The sequence below is a fragment of the Pelophylax lessonae genome (genome assembly GCF_965119305.1).
Source record: "Pelophylax lessonae genome assembly, chromosome: 8".
Classification (NCBI taxonomy): Eukaryota; Metazoa; Chordata; class Amphibia; order Anura; family Ranidae; genus Pelophylax; species Pelophylax lessonae.
Genome location: NC_138775.1, coordinates 144,819,800 through 144,836,900, shown reverse-complemented (window position 1 = coordinate 144,836,900; position 17,101 = coordinate 144,819,800).

Sequence of the window (17,101 nt, the reverse complement as noted above, 5' to 3'; positions counted from 1 at the left end):
TAATCCTTTCAGTGTACATATTTTTTTTCATGATATGATGATAATGCACTATGGATCCTCTTTCTTTAGTTATTTTGTTATTTTGGGGCTTGTTTTGAGGATATGACCAGACATTGGATTGTTCCACTATCTCACTCCTGGAGACAGAGGAATTCATAGTTGGCTGTTTTGCGGTGGTGTGAGAGGGTGGCCATTGAGTTTACCTCTAAGCACTGTTGATTATCATTAATTATCATTAATTTATGAGGGTCTAACATTCCGGTTAGCAGGTAAAGTTTATGTGGGTGAAGGAGCATGGGCACTATCAGTATTTCTGGGACTTGTAATCCACGCATCACAAGATTCTATATATCTTCACATTTATTGCTGAAGTGGACTTCTTGCATATTTTGAGTTGGCACATTTATCACTGTGTCATAGACTGGATGTATTCCTTAATTTGAACTTGTGATTTTTTTAAAGAGATAGAGCACTCATGCACTTATACAATTATTTGGTGTCACCAACCCTGGCATTTGGGGAATGCAGCGCCCCTGATCTTTGCACAATTTTTTGCACAACTGCAGAATATTTTCTAAACTGAGCAAAAAAGTGTTACTTTTTATATATAGAACAGATCCTTTTCCTGGGTCCTCCAGCACCAACTATAATTGGTGATGAAGTGGAGTATGAAATTGAGGCCATTGTGGATTGTAGGAGGAGGAGAGGCCTCATTTAATTAGATGGAAGGGTTGGAGTCCAGAAGAAGCCCATGGGAACCAGAAAACAACATTCATTCCCCAAAACTTGTGAAAAAGTTTTTTCAAACTCACCCCGAGATGATGTCCCAGATGGGCAGCTTGAAGCTGCTCATTGGGGAGGGGGGGGATTGTAAGTTAAACTGGATTCCCAGGATCATAGAACTAGTGAGGACCTAAGACTCTTGGACATGAATCTTAAAGAACACAATATACAGGGATATGGGAAATGATTACCGTCACTAACACTACACAGGTTGAACCGGATGGACCAGATGGACTATTGTCTGTCTTTATTCAACCTCAACTACTATGTAAGCTTGTGCACGTGCACATTGCCCCGCTGTATTAGATATAGATGTATTATGATGTATTATGATGGTTCAGTGCGTATGCACGTGCACGTAAAAATTGGCATGCACACTTGGCTTCCAGCAGCCTATTTAAACTGATGTGAAACTGGGAGAAGTTGCTGAATAGTTTTCCACTTGTTCCCTTGTGTCCTGAGACCTGATCCTTTGCATTTGCCTAACTAGGTATGACTTGGCTTCTCCCTGGATTTCACCTCTGCTTTCTGTCTCAACTCTGCTCATCTGATTACTTTTACCTCAGCCTAATTACTAAACTTGTCTTTGCCTGCTGATTCTGTACAGCTTTGCCTGGCTGTTACCAACCTTGGCCTTCTTCCTAGACTCTGTCTGCTGATTCTGTCCAATGCTTTGAAACAGTTTTGGTGCCTCAGGTCAAAGGAAATGGGACTTTAAGGGCTCAGTAAAATGGTGTGTTTATTAAAAATATATTGATTTGCTGTTAGCAAAAATTATAATACAAACAAAATAACACAATAGGTTCCAATGGGCTATAGACCCATGTGAAGAAGTGAAAATGGAACGAAAGGTGACAAAGTGAAAATGGTGACTTTTTTGAAACTCTGTCTATTTAGGCTCAGAGATTTGAGCTTGTTGAGAGAGAGTGTCTTGTCGAACTTCCGACGTGTTTCGGCATATTAGTATATTGCCTTTATCAAGGAAGCGGGGAGAGTTCACCATATCTGGAAAATATAGTGAATATATATTGAGATATATGATATAGCACTATTTACAAAAATAGTGAAAAATGAGGTAAGCACATACATGTGACTAAGCGGTCAGGTCCCAGGCTTTGGTATTCCCATTTGCCTTTCCAAAACTATTCACACAGGATTTCTGAAGGGATAGCTGTCTGTAAAGATATGATTGAGGCAGTGATGATATTGCCAACTTGATGTGAGTAAAGGAGGAAATATATATTGAGCAGACTTACATGACGTAAAGATCACTTGATGTGTGTGAGGAGGGAAGGGATCCTTCTCATTGGCCTAAAGGTATAACATATTGGATCAAAATAATTGATTTGGTAATTTATTTATTTTGAGAGCACTGTGGTGAATAGTGCTGGTCACTTACAGTTGGTGATTGAAGTATTGATTGTGATCCAATTGTTAATTGGGAGGCCTGTGGAGAGTGTATTCTTGCTTTGCATTAAGCCTGCGTGGTGGAACAGATTGTGGTTTGTATTGATACAGATGTAATTATTTTAATTAGTATTGGTGTGAAGACATGTTATGAACTTACATTGAGGGGAGTTCCAGATTCAGAACAGCAGGGGGAGCCCTGGTCATGGATCCTGGTAATTCCCTGGTGAGAGAGTTTGTGCTGGTCAGCCTTGAAAATAGGCATTTAGGCACTTGTAGAGAAAGTACATCCAACAATGCAAAATAAAGCATTGTTGGATGATAAACTTATGGTTAGTAGGGCTGGGTTGGTGTGAACTGAATCCAAAGAAGCGTATCCTGGGGCGTCCGTACCGTCCCTCAGCTGGAGGGAAGTGGCGCCCTGTTAGAAATCCCCGGCTATATATACCCCTCGGCGCATGCGCACTGGCGCGGCCGTGCGTCATGATGCCGATCCTGGGCCCGGGTCAGTGTGAGGAGGTGATTTGAGATGTCAACTCCATCGGCGCGCGCACATCTCAAAACTGATCCGGCTTCGGGCCGGCGTGAGGTCGTGATGCCTGCGCCGATGGGCTGCGCGCACACCCTACCTATGACGTTGTGGGCTTAATTCAAGATGTTCCGTAGCCGCCGACATGGAGATAAGACATAGAACTAAGAGGATGCGATCCCCAAAGTCTTTGTCAGTCCCCAGAGAAGGGTACTCTGGGGCTACCCGTGCCGGGTGGGTTTGGGAAGGCAAGGAGGGAATATGACAATCCTGGGCAGTTAGACCTATCCTGGTCACAGTGTAAAGCATGTATAACACATGAGTAATACAAAATTGATAAATAAAAGTAAATGAAGAGAATAATTATACATTGAAAATAATAAGTAATATTGACAGCAATAATAATTGCAAGGAGAAAATGAGGGACTGTCCAGTGAAATGGGGTGATCGGTGGGCATGGATGGGTAGTACCAAATGACAGCATACATGTCATACTCGGGATGAAATTATGATGTGGAGGGGGGGGGGGGAAAGGAAGTGATTTTGTTTGAAAAAACTGTCTGGGGTGTGGTTTGTGGGGTAGAGCTAAAAGTATTTTTTATTGTGATTTTGGGCATGATGCCAGGTAATATGTATTGTCAGTCAGTTTTTCCTGAAGAGAAACCTTCTAGGAAAGGACGGTAGCTCTCACTTTCGTTTAATCCGGGGGGTGCTGTTGCATTGAGTTTTTTTATCCAGCGCATCTCTTTCTGTAGGAGGGACTTGTTCCAGTCCCCTCCTCTGGCTGGAATATGGATGCGGTCTAAGGCGGAAAAGGAGACTTTTGGCATCTTATATTTGTGATGTTGGGTTATATGACGGCCTAGTGGAAGGTGAAAATTGCCGATGGTCATGCTTTGAATATGTTTATTTACTCTCAGTCCAAATTCTTGACGTGTTTTCCCGATGTAAAATGATCCACATTCACAGTTCATAATGTATACTACCCCCCTGGTTTTGCAGTTGGCAAAATGACGGGGGATAAAGGTTTCACCGTTAGGGGGGAGTAGGCGTGTGGATTTACGTATCACTGCGCATTGGGCGCAGGAGCCACATGGAAATGTTCCCACGGTTTTACATGGGTCTCTTTGGGATTTCATTTCGCTCCTTACTAGAGTTTGATGTACAGATCGTGATTTTCTGTAAGTAATGAGGGGATGAGCAGGTACCAATTCTTTTAGTGTAGGGTCCTCAGTGAGAATGGGCCAATTCTTTTGTATTATGTTCCTTATTTTGTTGTGTTCATTTGAGAAACGCATGATGATTCTCGTAGGGGGTGCGTCTGTTTTTGTGTCCTTTTTAGTTTGTTTATAAAGAATCTCGTGTCTATCCAATTTGTTAACTCGGTTAAATGCCTTTCTAAGGCATGTCTTTGAGTATCCTCTGTTTATTAGTCTTGCTGTTAAGGCATTAGCTTCTTTCTGGAATTCCGAGGTTTTAGTGCAGTTTCTCTTGAGTCTGAGGAACTGACTGTAAGGTATTGAATTTTTGAGGGGTTCAGGATTAAAGCTCTTGGCATGAAGTATTGTGTTGCCGGCTGTTTGTTTTCTGAAGAGTGTTGTTAAAAGATTGCCCGCATCGTCTTTGTAGATATAGGTATCCAAGAACGGTATTTTTGTTTGGTTGTATGATATGGTAAAATACATGTTGAATTGGTTCTGATTCATTTGATTTAAACATTCTAGTAGTAGGGTTTCTGATCCGGTCCATATGAGGAAAACATCATCGATGTATCTTTGCCAAAGGGAGATGTGACTGGTGTATTTGGTGAAATTTTCTGATGATAAAAAATCCTCTTCCCATTCACCTAAGTATATATTGGCGTATGTGGGCGCACAGCTTGTGCCCATCGCCACACCACAAGTTTGTACATAGTACGTACCACAAAAGGAAAAGATGTTGTGGTTTAATATAAACCTCAACATCTGTAGAATAAAGGTACTAAAATTGGCATCGTATCTGCTTGCTTGTTGAAGGACTTTTTCTACTACTTTAAGGCCTTTAGAGTGAGGAATGTTATTATAAAGCGTTTCGACATCAATGGTGACGAGGAAAGCGTCTGTTGGTATAGTGATGTTGTCTAATATCTGGAGTAAATGTCCGGTATCTTTGACATATGATGCCAGTTTGGTAACAAAAGGTTTGAGGTGAGCATCAATCACCTGACTGATGTTTTCTGTGATACATCCGTTTCCGGAAATGATAGGTCGTCCGGGTGGATTAAGTGGATCTTTATGCACTTTAGGGAGTGCGTAGGATGTTGGTACTCGCGGATGTTTCGTTCGTATGAATTCCCAGAGAGTTTGCGTGATTGTTTTGTTATTGTATGCTCCGTCAATGAGTTTATAAAATTCCTCATTGAAGCTGTGTACCATTAATGGGGAAATTTGTTGGTAATATTTTTTATTTTGCAAGATGTTGAGGCACATTTCTTGATATTTTTCATTGTTCATTAGGACAACATTGCCCCCTTTATCTGAGGGTTTAAAGGTGATGGAATCATTTTCTTGTAGTTCTTTTAAAGCTTGGATTTGATTGCGTGTAAGGTTGGTGGAGTATGTGGTTTGGCGTATTTTTTCGATATCTTTTGTAGTTTGACGTACAAAAAGTGCGATGGCCGGATTTGTTTTAAGGGAAGGAAAAATGTGTGATTTTTTCTTAAATTGTGTCTCTATGGTGGGTCCTGTTGTGATGTCTTCTTCTTCGCTGTCTGAAAATGGTTCTGTGTCTTCAAGATCCTCTAGTCCTCCTTCCTCTAGCAATAAATTGAGATCTCTGATTGCTCGATATTCGGCCGCAGTCAATTGTGTAGGTGTTGGTTCCGTTGTGGGTTTTTTGCTGTAAGTAGCTTTTAGTAATAAATTCCGGGCGAATAAATTGACGTCTTTTATGACCTCAAATTTATCCATGCCCTGATTGGGGCAGAATGACAGTCCGAGAGAAAGTACTTCTTTTTGTGCTTGTGTGAGAATGTGTGAGGAAAGATTGATAACATTCAGTCCTTCTTGTCCTCCGGTCTCGTTTCCGTGAGATCTTGATTCAATGGGTTTTTTGTGTTGGGTTTCCCTAAAGAAAACCCTTTGACTTTGGATCTAGTGAACATTTCATGAGGTTTGAGATTTTTTTGAGTTGCTATAGTATCGGATGTCTCAACGTCGGTGGCGTATGCGCCTCCTTGTTCTTGGGGTGTTTCACGTTCACGTCTGTCAAATGTTTTCTGGGGGTGACTTCGGTCTCTCCCCCTATTGATTTCAGCGCCAGAGTTGTAGGAGGATGAGTCAGAGGACTGTTGTTGATATTGGGTTCTTGGGGTGCGATTCCTATTGCGATTTGTTCTGGTTTGGTTGGTCCATTTATAAGCTCGGCCTTGTGTGAATGCGTTTTTATCTCGCCAATACTTTTTTTCTTTTTTAACAAGAATTTCTTTACTGTATTCTTCAAGATGGTCTTTCAACTTTTTTTCTTGTTCGCTATATAAAGCGGCTGTTTTTAGGGGTGCGAGTTGGTCATATATTTTCTTGATTTCTCCTTCCAGACTTTTGCTTTGTTTAAGGTATTCTTCGTGCAGGAGTAACATCAAGTTTTTTGAGCATTGGTTGAGTATTTCCTCCCAATCGTGTTATAGCTGGGATGTAATATTCTCGATTGTAGGAAAAATTTGAACCCTTAGGCCGGCTGGGTTGATGTTTTCCTTAATATATCTATCGAATGTGCGGACGTGCCAATGTAGGGAAGATTTCCGCTCCAAATGTTTTTTTAAAGTAGCGAAGAGTGCAAATATGTCTGAATTAAGTTGTTCTTTCTCCTTGAAAGTAGACTGTATGCTTGACATGAGGGAGTCCCACTCGGTGCCCATGAGGTCCCCCATGGTGTCCCTCTTTTCTCCTGAGGGTGCCTCCAGCTTGTAAAGAAGTTAGCTGGAGAGGAAGGGCTGAATATCCTGCAGCTGCTTGGCTGGGAGTAAAGACTCTCAGTCAGGGGATGCTGGGATTTATGTTAATCACAAAAGAGTATTGTGTTTTTGCCATGCTGTTCGGCAAAAAACAAAGCAATATATAAAGATATTTAGGTCAGGGGTCTAGGAGGGCACGGATGTGTTATCCATCCAAAATAAATGAGAGAAAAGGTTCCATCCCTGATACCTGAATTAGTAGGTGTGGCCAACGTCCCGGGAAAACATTTTGAAACAGTTTTGGTGCCTCAGGTCAAAGGAAATGGGACTTTAAGGGCTCAGTAAAATGGTGTGTTTATTAAAAATATATTGATTTGCTGTTAGCAAAAATTATAATACAAACAAAATAACACAATAGGTGCCAATGGGCTATAGACCCATGTGAAGAAGTGAAAATGGAACGAAAGGTGACAAAGTGAAAATGGTGACTTTTTTGAAACTCTGTCTATTTAGGCTCAGAGATATGAGCTTGTTGAGAGAGAGTGTCTTGTCGAACTTCCGAAGCGTTTCGGCATATTAGTATATTGCCTTTATCAAGGAAGCGGGGAGAGTTCACCATATCTGGAAAATATAGTGAATATAGCCGTGAAAATGTGTGATTTTTTCTTAAATTGTGTCTCTATGGTGGGTCCTGTTGTGATGTCTTCTTCTTCGCTGTCTGCAAATGGTTCTGTGTCTTCAAGATCCTCTAGTCCTCCTTCCTCTAGTAATAAATTGAGATCTCTGATTGCTCGATATTCGGCCGCAGTCAATGGTGTAGGTGTTGGTTCCGTTGTGGGTTTTTTGCTGTAAGTAGATTTAGTAATAAATTCCGGGCAAATAAATTGACGTCTTTTATGACCTCAAATTTATCCATGCCCTGATTGGGGCAGAATGACAGTCCGAGAGAAAGTACTTCTTTTTGTGCTTGTGTGAGAATGTGTGAGGAAAGAATGATAACATTCAGTCCTTCTTGTCCTCCGGTCTCGTTTCCGTGAGGTCTTGATTCAATGGGTTTTTTGTGTTGGGTTTCCCTAAAAAAACCCCTTTGACTTTGGATCTAGTGAACATTTCATGAGGTTTGAGATTTTTTTGAGTTGCTATAGTATCGGATGTCTCAACGTCGGTGGCGTATGCGCCTCCTTGTTCTTGGGGTGTTTCACGTTCACGTCTGTCAAATGTTTTCTGGGGGTGACTTCGGTCTCTCCCCCTATTGATTTCAGCGCCAGAGTTGTAGGAGGATGAGTGAGAGGACTGTTGTTGATATTGGGTTCTTGGGGTGCTATTCCTATTGCGATTTGTTCTGGTTTGGTTGGTCCATTTATAAGCTCGGCCTTAAGTGAATGCGTTTTTATCTTGCCAATACTTTTTTTCTTTTTTAACAAGAATTTCTTTACTGTATTCTTCAAGATGGTCTTTCAACTTTTTTTCTTGTTCGCTATATAAAGCGGCTGTTTTTAGGGGTGCGAGTTGGTCATATATTTTCTTGATTTCTCCTTCCAGACTTTTGCTTTGTTTAAGGTATTCTTCTTGCAGGAGTAACATCAAGTTTTTTGAGCATTGGTTGAGTATTTCCTCCCAATCGTGTTTTAGCTGGGATGTAATATTCTCGATTGTAGGAAAAATTTGAACCCTTAGGCCGGCTGGGTAGATGTTTTCTTTAATATATCTATCGAATGTGCGGACGTGCCAATGTAGGGAAGATTTCCACTCCAAATGTTTTTTTAAAGTAGCGAAGAGTGCAAATATGTCTGAATTAAGTTGTTCTTTCTCCTTGAAAGTAGACTGTATGCTTGACATGAGGGAGTCCCACTCGGTGCCCATGAGGTCCCCCATGGTGTCCCTCTTTTCTCCTGAGGGTGCCTCCAGCTTGTAAAGAAGTTAGCTGGAGAGGAAGGGGTGAATATCCTGCAGCTGCGTGGCTGGGAGTAAAGACTCTCAGTCAGGGGATGCTGGGATTTATGTTAATCACAAAAGAGTATTGTGTTTTTGCCTTGCTGTTCGGCAAAAAACAAAGCAATATATAAAGATATTTAGGTCAGGGGTCTAGGAGGGCACGGATGTGTTATCCATCCAAAATAAATGAGAGAAAAGGTTCGATCCCTGATACCTGAATTAGTAGGTGTGGCCAACGTCCCGGGAAAACATTTTGAAACAGTTTTGGTGCCTCAGGTCAAAGGAAATGGGACTTTAAGGGCTCAGTAAAATGGTGTGTTTATTAAAAATATATTGATTTGCTGTTAGCAAAAATTATAATACAAACAAAATAACACAATAGGTGCCAATGGGCTATAGACCCATGTGAAGAAGTGAAAATGGAACGAAAGGTGACAAAGTGAAAATGGTGACTTTTTTGAAACTCTGTCTATTTAGGCTCAGAGATATGAGCTTGTTGAGAGAGAGTGTCTTGTCGAACTTCCGACGCGTTTCGGCATATTATCTTTACAGACAGCTATCCCTTCAGAAATCCTGTGTGAATAGTTTTGGAAAGGCAAATGGGAATACCAAAGCCTGGGACCTGACCGCTTAGTCACATGTATGTGCTTACCTCATTTTTCACTATTTTTGTAAATAGTGCTATATCATATATCGCAATATATATTCACTATATTTTCCAGATATGGTGAACTCTCCCCGCTTCCTTGATAAAGGCAATATACTAATATGCCGAAACGCGTCGGAAGTTCGACAAAACACTCTCTCTCAACAAGCTCATATCTCTGAGCCTAAATAGACAGAGTTTCAAAAAAGTCACCATTTTCACTTTGTCACCTTTCGTTCCATTTTCACTTCTTCACATGGGTCTATAGCCCATTGGCACCTATTGTGTTATTTTGTTTGTATTATAATTTTTGCTAACAGCAAATCAATATATTTTTAATAAACACACCATTTTACTGAGCCCTTAAAGTCCCATTTCCTTTGACCTGAGGCACCAAAACTGTTTCAAAATGTTTTCCCGGGACGTTGGCCACACCTACTAATTCAGGTATCAGGGATCGAACCTTTTCTCTCATTTATTTTGGATGGATAACACATCCGTGCCCTCCTAGACCCCTGACCTAAATATCTTTATATATTACTTTGTTTTTTGCTGAACAGCAAGGCAAAAACACAATACTCTTTTGTGATTAACATAAATCCCAGCATCCCCTGACTGAGAGTCTTTACTCCCAGCCAAGCAGCTGCAGGATATTCAGCCCTTCCTCTCCAGCTAACTTCTTTACAAGCTGGAGGCACCCTCAGGAGAAAAGAGGGACACCATGGGGGACCTCATGGGCACCTAGTGGGACTCCCTCATGTCAAGCATACAGTCTACTTTCAAGGAGAAAGAACAACTTAATTCAGACATATTTGCACTCTTCGCTACTTTAAAAAAACATTTGGAGCGGAAATCTTCCCTACATTGGCACGTCCGCACATTCAATAGATATATTAAAGAAAACATCAACCCAGCTGGCCTAAGGTTTCAAATTTTTCCTACAATCAAGAATATTACATCCCAGCTAAAACACGATTGGGAGGAAATACTCAACCAATGCTCAAAAAACTTGATGTTACTCCTGCAAGAAGAATACCTTAAACAAAGCAAAAGTCTGGAAGGAGAAATCAAGAAAATATATGACCAACTCGCACCCCTAAAAACAGCCGCTTTATATAGCGAACAAGAAAAAAAGTTGAAAGACCATATTGAAGAATACAGTAAAGAAATTCTTGTTAAAAAAGAAAAAAGTATTGGCGAGATAAAAACGCATTCACACAAGGCCGAGCTTATAAATGGACCAACCAAACCAGAACAAATCGCAATAGGAATCGCACCCCAAGAACCCAATATCAACAACAGCCCTCTGACTCATCCTCCTACAACTCTGGTGCTGAAATCAATAGGGGGAGAGACCGAAGTCACCCCCAGAAAACATTTGACAGACGTGAACGTGAAACACCCCAAGAACAAGGAGGCGCAGACGCCACCGATGTTGAGACATCCGATACTATAGCAACTCAAAAAAATCTCAAACCTCATGAAATGTTCACAAGATCCAAAGTCAAAGGGGTTTTTTTTAGGGAAACCCAACACAAAAAACCCATTGAATCAAGATCTCACGGAAACGAGACCGGAGGACAAGAAGGACTGAATGTTATCAATTTTTCCTCACACATTCTCACACAAGCACAAAAAGAAGTACTTTCTCTCGGACTGTCATTCTGCCCCAATCAGGGCATGGATAAATTTGAGGTCATAAAAGACGTCAATTTATTCGCCCGGAATTTATTACTAAAAGCTACTTACAGCAAAAAACCCACAACGGAACCAACACCTACACCATTGACTGCGGCCGAATATCGAGCAATCAGAGATCTCAATTTATTGCTAGAGGAAGGAGGACTAGAGGATCTTGAAGACACAGAACCATTTGCAGACAGCGAAGAAGAAGACATCACAACAGGACCCACCATAGAGACACAATTTAAGAAAAAAATCACACATTTTTCCTTCCCTTAATACAAATCCGGCCATCGCACTTTTTGTACGTCAAACTACAAAAGATATCGAAAAAATACGCCAAACCACATACTCCACCAACCTTACACGCAATCAAATTCAAGCTTTAAAAGAACTACAAGAAAATGATTCCATCACTATCAAACCCTCAGATAAAGGGGGCAATGTTGTCCTAATGAACAATGAAAAATATCAAGAAATGTGCCTCAACATCTTGCAAAATAAAAAATATTACCAACAAATGTCCCCATTAATGGTACACAGCTTCAATGAGGAATTTTATAAACTCATTGACAGAGCATACAATAACAAAACAATCACGCAAACTCTCTGGGAATTCATACGAACGAAACATCCGCGAGTACCAACATTCTACGCACTCCCTAAAGTGCATAAAGATCCACTTAATCCACCCGGACGACCTATCATTTCCGGAAATGGATGTATCACAGAAAACATCAGTCAGGTGATTGATGCTCACCTCAAACCTTTTGTTACCAAACTGGCATCATATGTCAAAGATACCGGACATTTACTCCAGATATTAGACAACATCACTATACCAACAGACGCTTTCCTCGTCACCATTGATGTCGAAACGCTTTATAATAACATTCCTCACTCTAAAGGCCTTAAAGTAGTAGAAAAAGTCCTTCAACAAGCAAGCAGATACGATGCCAATTTTAGTACCTTTATTCTACAGATGTTGAGGTTTATATTAAACCACAACATCTTTTCCTTTTGTGGTACGTACTATGTACAAACTTGTGGTGTGGCGATGGGCACAAGCTGTGCGCCCACATACGCCAATATATACTTAGGTGAATGGGAAGAGGATTTTTTATCATCAGAAAATTTCACCAAGAGTCCACCATACTCCTCTGAAGCTGTACTCCATGGGTGTCCGTGACGACGATATATGCGGTCGTTGCCAAAGGGAGGTGGGTGACTTAATTCACCTGTTGTGGCGCTGTCCGAAGCTGCACAGGTACTGGACTGAGGTGCGCTCAGCTATTAATAGTACCCTGGGAATAGATGTACCCGGGGACCCTAAACACTGCCTTCTGGGTATCTTAGACCAACAAGTGGAGGACCGGTATCTGCGGGAGGCGGCCTCCCGCGCCCTGTTCCAGGCTCGCTTGCTTATATTACGCCTGTGGACGGCACCTGAGCCTCCGACTTTTCGGATGTGGCTAGAGCAGATAGGGGGCACACTCAGAATGGAAAAGGTTATATACCAACATAGGGGATCTCCACAAAAATTCTCTAAAATATGGGGTGTATGGCTGAGCTGCCCGGGAATGGCCCCTACTGACCTCATCCTGGACCGTTTATTATCCTGAGTATGCAAATATGGGTTGGGGCTGATGGGGGATGATTGCATGAGGCCCTGGGGTGGAATGGAGGGACATGATGATGATATTGTACCAGTTGCCGCTGCTTGGGGCTGTCTGCTTTAAGGGCGACTGTGGTGTAATTGTTTTGCATTCTATTTTCTATGGTGATGTTGTTTTCATGTTACTATGCTTGTACCGTGTATTGCTGTTTCATTGTGGTTCTGTGAATTTCTCTCAATAAAGATGTTTTCTGATTTAAAAAAAAAAAAGAAAATTTCACCAAATACACCAGTCACATCTCCCTTTGGCAAAGATACATCGATGATGTTTTCCTCATATGGACCGGATCAGAATCCCTACTACTAGAATGTTTAAATCAAATGAATCAGAACCAATTCAACATGTATTTTACCATATCATACAACCAAACAAAAATACCGTTCTTGGATACCTATATCTACAAAGACGATGCAGGCAATCTTTTAACAACACTCTTCAGAAAACAAACAGCCGGCAACACAATACTTCATGCCAAGAGCTTTCATCCTGAACCCCTCAAAAATTCAATACCTTACAGTCAGTTCCTCAGACTCAAGAGAAACTGCACTAAAACCTCGGAATTCCAGAAAGAAGCTAATGCCTTAACAGCAAGACTAATAAACAGAGGATACTCAAAGAAATGCCTTAGAAAGGCATTTAACCGAGTTAACAAATTGGATAGACACGAGATTCTTTATAAACAAACTAAAAAGGACACAAAAACAGACGCACCCCCTACGAGAATCATCATGCGTTTCTCAAATGAACACAACAAAATAAGGAACATAATACAAAAGAATTGGCCCATTCTCACTGAGGACCCTACACTCAAAGAATTGGTACCTGCTCATCCCCTCATTACTTACAGAAAATCACGATCTGTACATCAAACTCTAGTAAGGAGCGAAATGAAATCCCAAAGAGACCCATGTAAAACCGTGGGAACATTTCCATGTGGCTCCTGCGCCCAATGCGCAGTGATACGTAAATCCACACGCCTACTCCTCCCTAACGGTGAAACCTTTATCCCCCGTCATTTTGCCAACTGCAAAACCAGGGGGGTAGTATACATTATGAACTGTGAATGTGGATCATTTTACATCGGGAAAACACGTCAAGAATTTGGACTGAGAGTAAATAAACATATTCAAAGCATGACCATCGGCAATTTTCACCTTCCACTAGGCCGTCATATAACCCAACATCACAAATATAAGATGCCAAAAGTCTCCTTTTCCGCATTAGACTGCATCCATATTTCAGCCAGAGGAGGGGACTGGAACAAGTCCCTCCTATCAATTTTGTATTACTCATGTGTTATACATGCTTTACACTGTGACCAGGATAGGTCTAACTGCCCAGGATTGTCATATTCCCTCCTTGCCTTCCCAAACCCACCCGGCACGGGTAGCCCCAGAGTACCCTTCTCTGGGGACTGACAAAGACTTTGGGGATCGCATCCTCTTAGTTCTATGTCTTATCTCCGTGTCGGCGGCTACGGAACATCTTGAATTATGCCCACAACGTCATAGGTAGGGTGCCCATCGGCGCGCGCATCACGACCTCACGCCGGCCCGAAGCCGGATCAGTTTTGAGATGTGCGCGCGCAACTCCATCGGCGCGCGCATCACCTCCTCACGCTGACCCGGGCCCAGGATCGGCGTCATGACGCACGGCCGCACCAGTGCGCATGCGCCGAGGGGTATATATATAGCCGGGGATTTCTAACAGGGCGCCACTTCCCTCCAGCTGAGGGACGGTACGGACGCCCCAGGATACGCTTCTTTGGATTCAGTTCACACCAACCCAGCCCTACTAACCGTAAGTTTATCATCCAACAATGCTTTATTTTGCATTGTTGGATGTACTTTCTCTACAAGTGCCTAAATGCCTTCTTTCAAGGCTGACCAGCACAAACTCTCTCACCAGGGAATTACCAGGATCCATGACCAGGGCTCCCCCTGCTGTTCTGAATCTGGAACTCCCCTCAATGTAAGTTCATAACATGTCTTCACACCAATACTAATTAAAATAATTACATCTGTATCAATACAAACCACAATCTGTTCCACCACGCAGGCTTAATGCAAAGCAAGAATACACTCTCCACAGGCCTCCCAATTAACAATTGGATCACAATCAAGACTTCAATCACCAACTGTAAGTGACCAGCACTATTCACCACAGTGCTCTCAAAATAAATAAATTACCAAATCAATTATTTTGATCCAATATGTTATACCTTTAGGCCAATGAGAAGGATCCCTTCCCTCCTCACACAGATCAAGTGATCTTTACGTCATGTAAGTCTGCTCAATATATATTTCCTCCTTTACTCACATCAAGTTGGCAATATCATCACTGCCTCAATCATATCTTTACAGACAGCTATCCCTTCAGAAATCCTGTGTGAATAGTTTTGGAAAGGCAAATGGGAATACCAAAGCCTGGGACCTGACCGCTTAGTCACATGTATGTGCTTACCTCATTTTTCACTATTTTTGTAAATAGTGCTATATCATATATCTCAATATATATTCACTATATTTTCCAGATATGGTGAACTCTCCCCGCTTCCTTGATAAAGGCAATATACTAATATGCCGAAACGCGTCGGAAGTTCGACAAGACACTCTCTCTCAACAAGCTCATATCTCTGAGCCTAAATAGACAGAGTTTCAAAAAAGTCACCATTTTCACTTTGTCACCTTTCGTTCCATTTTCACTTCTTCACATGGGTCTATAGCCCATTGGCACCTATTGTGTTATTTTGTTTGTATTATAATTTTTGCTAACAGCAAATCAATATATTTTTAATAAACACACCATTTTACTGAGCCCTTAAAGTTCCATTTCCTTTGACCTGAGGCACCAAAACTGTTTCAAAATGTTTTCCCGGGACGTTGGCCACACCTACTAATTCAGGTATCAGGGATCGAACCTTTTCTCTGATTCTGTCCAATGCTGCCCAGCTGTTATTGACTTTGGCCTGCTCTCCAGTTTCCTCCACTACCCCCCACTGGTGTCACGCTGTTCCTGTGTCTTGTCCTGGGGAGCTGTAGCTTCCAGTTCTATTCACCTGCTGTGCGGATACTGTCAGCCAACTACCACAGTACTCATGCCACTCTATGCTTTCACACTCTCTGTCTCCGCCTTTAGGAGTCTTTTGCAGTCGGTGTATAAAAAGCCCCCACAATATTCCAGTTCTCACCAAGTATGTGATAAAGAGACCTGGGAAAACTCATAATACTGTTCCAGATTTCAGTTCAATGTGCAGGACATGACAAGGATGCAAGTTTTCTGGGAGGATCAACTGATATTTTCAGTAATTGTATAAAATGAACTTGGCCTGAAAAAGAAAGCAATGCAGGCACTGCATATAAGGAATAGTAGGCAGCAATACATTACATTTTTGTTCTTGGGATATACTTTAAGAAAATCAGATTCTAGGATGCACATTGCCAAAATAATACACTGTTTATGCACTCTTCTGTGCAGGAAACGACCTATATTTACAAGTCTTAGATTACGATTAAAAACAGTAATTCCTTTACACGTTTTTCATGTAATTTGCTTTTATTCCCATCATTTTGCTAGAGATGTTAACCCTTTAATTTCGTTTGTGCAATGTAGATTCTTTATATAAGTCAAGAAATGTAAAATTATTTTATGAAAAGCATGTACTTACCATTACAGTTTTGCAGCTATTACAGACTTTTATGGAACCTGAACAGCAAGTGATTTTTTTTTGCCATTCTACACTGTTACCATGCAATTTTAGCATTATAGTTCATTGGTGTAAGAGCTTTCAATGTGCTTCCTGTGGTTACAGAGTTGTGAAATTTCCAACTGTCTTCTTTTGATAAGTATGTTTATACTATAGAAAATTAGATAAGAATTCTTTAACCTTTTGCTAACCCAAGTCAAGCAGTGAAAGAAATGGCTTTTTAAATAATGTAATCTCCAACCGAATATTCACGGTTGCAAAGAAATGCATTAAAGATGAAAAAAAAAAAAAAAGCAAGTATTTTTGAAATAATCTATCAGACTGACAGCCTTCCAGAACAATATAATGTGCAGGAAAGACAGACTTTGTGGATTGCACCGGGATTCATTTATTAAAGCAGTAGAGACTGTTGACTTACAAAAATGAATGTTTATTTTGCAAAATGAATGTTAAATAATAAGTTGATGTTATGTTTACTAGCATAAGAATGAGTATTTTAAAATGAGTGCAGCTTTGGCGTGTTCATTAGCATTCACTTAAAAAAGAAAATTTTCATTTCCATAGAACAGCTTTTGTTTTTTTGTTTTTAAAACCAATCTCATTGTGCAGGAAGTAAGGGTGCAGCTCACAGTCATAAAGAGATTGGCGGCCTATTTCCTCCACTACATGCAAATTGTGCAGTATACAAAACATCTGCTGCTAATCTGTACACTGCAAAAGTTAACTTGAACATTATTCACATTTCATAAATTCTAGACAGAAATATTCAAACTCAAAGCAGTTATTTTTATAATAATTTTAATCA